Raw genomic sequence first — 3,421 nt, 5'->3', positions numbered from 1 at the left:
ATAGAAACTAATTGGTTTTATTTATTTTTTTGGCTTGATGTTGAGTTCAAGAATAACAGTCCAGAATGACTTATTCAACTGCAAGCCGATGTGGCCGCATTTTTGCCCATAAATACACGTGTCTCACGCCTGCAGCAAAGCATAACGCAACAAGTACCATGCATTTGAGAAGATTCTGGAAATCCTCTGGCTGCGGGAGATGCTTCTGAGAAACCTAAGGGCTCTTCAGCTGCTTTCTTCCTTCTAATGAGCGGATAATCTTGCCATAAGCCAGCTTCGGGATACGTGAAAATAGAGCAGTCTGCGTGGAACACAGAAAAAGGGTTTAAAAATACTTCAGGTTGTAATCCCACAAACAAAGGTCTCGCTGTGTATGACACGATCCATCTACAGTCAGAAAACCATTCCCGATTTTAATAATACATAGTATTATCTGATAAACAAACATCTTTTTAAAACCATCTAGTGAAAACACTCAGGACGATGTTCGGCAGTGATAATTAACAATTGAAAATTGCCTTTTTAAAAACTATTTTCAGTAACTTCATTACGTTTCCTGTAATGTAGAGCAGACGCTGCGATTTAATATGACACAGGTTTAACACATTTTCAGACCCATTCAGAAAGATGAAACACTTTGTCCTCCTTGAACAGGAGAGATAATTGCACTTAGTAAAAGGTGTCTGTTTTTTCTCCAGCAATGACTCAGCTGCTCCCGGATCTAATTTGTTTAGTTACGCATGACCGTGTTCATATTCTTCAGCCAATTAGCACACAAGTACCTGTCTTAATTCGCTACCAGGTTTGATCTTAACTTTGACCAGCAGATCCCTAAGCCTTGTGAAAGGCAGGTAAAAATAAATTCTTAACTTTGATAAGGTCAAGTATACAGCTGGTCATTCATGTAGAACTCTCAGTATACTCGCAATATACTCTCAGTATACTCTCAATATATTCTCAGTATATTCCATGCTTGTTATTTCGTCTTTGCTTTATTCATACTTAGATTGCTATCATTACTAACAAAACAGCATTTTCTTAACCATGATTTTTAAGAACACAGGTCACAGTGTTTTTCGGAATAACAGAGGCCAACGGTCTGAATCAGGTTAACTGCAAAGCAAAGGAAAAAATAAGAATTTTGACTTTTTCTCCTACATACTCTTAGTATAATTCAGAAATTATACATGGAAATTTTCTAAATTTGACATCTCCATTGAATATATTTCTGCATCTGTTTATCTTAGCGGAGTTTTAATTTCAGTTAAATGCACAATATTTTTTCACCCTTAACCCAATGTGCACTTCTAGATGTGTTAAGACGTGTGTAACTATGTTACTAAAAACAGGCTGTTAATGAGGGAAAATCGGTGCTTGAATCACTGTTTTTCTTTGCAGACCCTGACTCTTAATTAAGCGGAATCTCAGGTGGTAAGCTGAATTCCACCGCTGACTCTCCGCGTTTTGAATCGACATAAATGGGAGCGGAGGCCGCAAACTGTCACCAGCAACGCAAACTCCTCCAGACTCCGAAGGACTGGACAGCAACACCCGCGCTCGGGTTACAGGACGCGCTGAAGGCCAGTCGTGAGCGTGGTCTGAACGTGGAATAATTTCATTGTTTCTTTTCATTCTGTTCTGTTTCTCAACATAAACTCACTTTTCCAGTGTTAAAAATCATTTAGGTGTGGAAACCTCTACTCGTGTCTCCACCCACCGGGTCTTCAAGCCGTAGTCTTAACGTCCATTCATTCGTGCGTGTGTACGAACGTACCTGCGGTGTTGAAGAGGGCGGCTGAGGGTCCCTTTGTCCCCCCATCGCTCATTAGTCCCATATTCGTTCCGAGGAAAGTACGCCTGTTGACAAGCAAACAGTGAACTAGAAAATCGAGGTGAGCGTTAAAAATGCAACCTTGGCTCTTCATCTGAAATTCAATTCGCGCATTTTAATTACGGGAGCCGCATGAAGGAAAACAAAGCACAATTAAACATTAAACCAACACATACACACACATTTACCTAGACAAAAACACAATAGTAGAAAAATCAACACAATTCCGCGGGATTATTAAACAAAACAACAGCACTCCCATTTAGATTATTTGTGGCAAGGTCTGTTTGTAACATATTCCTGTTTGACTCATCGCGGGCTACCTCCGCGTAGCCTTACTATATTCACAATGTTTAACCATAGCAAACACAGACTGGCGGGCAAATCAGACTGATTTTTCTACTGTTTATCTTTAATTTCTAGTGATAAATTTATCTTTTGATATTATAAACAGTTGTTTAGTGAAAGTCCTATGTTGTACTCCAGAAAATAGTCTAGGTATTCAATTCATAATATTACACGAACTTTCGATCCCCCCCTCCCCACTTCGAAAATGTGATGCAAATGGACACCCAGCACTTGTCAAATTAGGGCAGGTGTCAAACTTCCGGCACCGCATGTCACCTTTGAGGGGGCCGGGGGAGCGAGGAGGCCAGCTGCTGTTGTTCTCCGGGGTCTTTAAGCTTGGATCAAAGCGGAGTGCACCCCTCCCGGTATGCAGTCCCGGAGAGAAGACTGTCCCCCGGAGCCGGCAAGGTCGCTGCAAAGGCCGCTGTCACAAAGCCACGGGCGGCACGTGCTGTCACTCCAGAGTCAGACCTGTCGCGGCTCCCAAGATTGGCAGCGTCGCCTGTCATAATTACATTTAATTGGTTAATCCGAAGAAGGAGGTAAAGTAACAGTGACAGAGTGAGTTACAGTCTACGCGACGTTAGAGATCAGCGCTTGTTTCAGAGTCATCAGGTAGTTTCAAGGTAGGATCGTCTTAGTAACATCGTGTCTATCTGACACACGCACCTTCAGACTGAACAGAGTGCAGAAATACAGCATTTAAAGTTTAAATCGACCCAGTGCTTTATAAGATATTATCGTACATGACAATGAACTGCTTGCCATGCCAATTTAGGTGGCTGGCTCCCCCCCCCCCCCCACCATCCTGTCTAAAATGAGGCACAGACCAAGAGTGGACGAAATCTTTGATTTGTATGAGAACAATCACCAGTAATTTCTCAAATGTACGGCACGGAGTGGCACCATGCTTAACATAAAATAAAAGTTTAGCGACCCCCCCCCCCCCCCCCCCCCCATTTTGAGTCTGACTGAGTCACCGCGCATAACCATCCCCAATCCCTGCAAACGCTGGAAGCGCGCAATAGATCGGCCGGCTGCTTTTTCCTTCGCCGTCTGCACGGAGCGGCTGAAACAGTCCGCGAAAATAAATAATCCACCTTGTGCCGGGACCTCCGCAATGAATGCACAAATCAACGCATCTCCCTCGCTGGCTCGTATTAGCGCACCGACACGTCTTTTCCACATCAGCTTCTCTTCATTCCAATCATTGCCTATTCAGGTGGTGTGCCGAAAAGACGC

At 43.2% G+C, this 3,421-nt stretch overlaps 1 long non-coding RNA gene across 1 annotated transcript; it reads right to left on the bottom strand.

Moving 5' to 3' along the window:
• Window positions 1–229: 229 nt before the first annotated feature.
• On the bottom strand, window positions 230–2,526 carry LOC125720546 (uncharacterized). Its single transcript, XR_007385498.1, has 3 exons — window positions 2,456–2,526; window positions 1,775–1,857; window positions 230–301 (listed from the first exon to the last, which is right to left on the bottom strand). It is a non-coding gene; the product is annotated as an uncharacterized LOC125720546 (long non-coding RNA).
• Window positions 2,527–3,421: the final 895 nt, after the last annotated feature.

The sequence above is a fragment of the Brienomyrus brachyistius genome, chromosome 25 (genome assembly GCF_023856365.1).
Source record: "Brienomyrus brachyistius isolate T26 chromosome 25, BBRACH_0.4, whole genome shotgun sequence".
NCBI classification, from domain to species: Eukaryota; Metazoa; Chordata; class Actinopteri; order Osteoglossiformes; family Mormyridae; genus Brienomyrus; species Brienomyrus brachyistius.
Note: the sequence above shows the minus strand (reverse complement) of the source record. Positions and strands in the feature narration are given on the sequence as shown.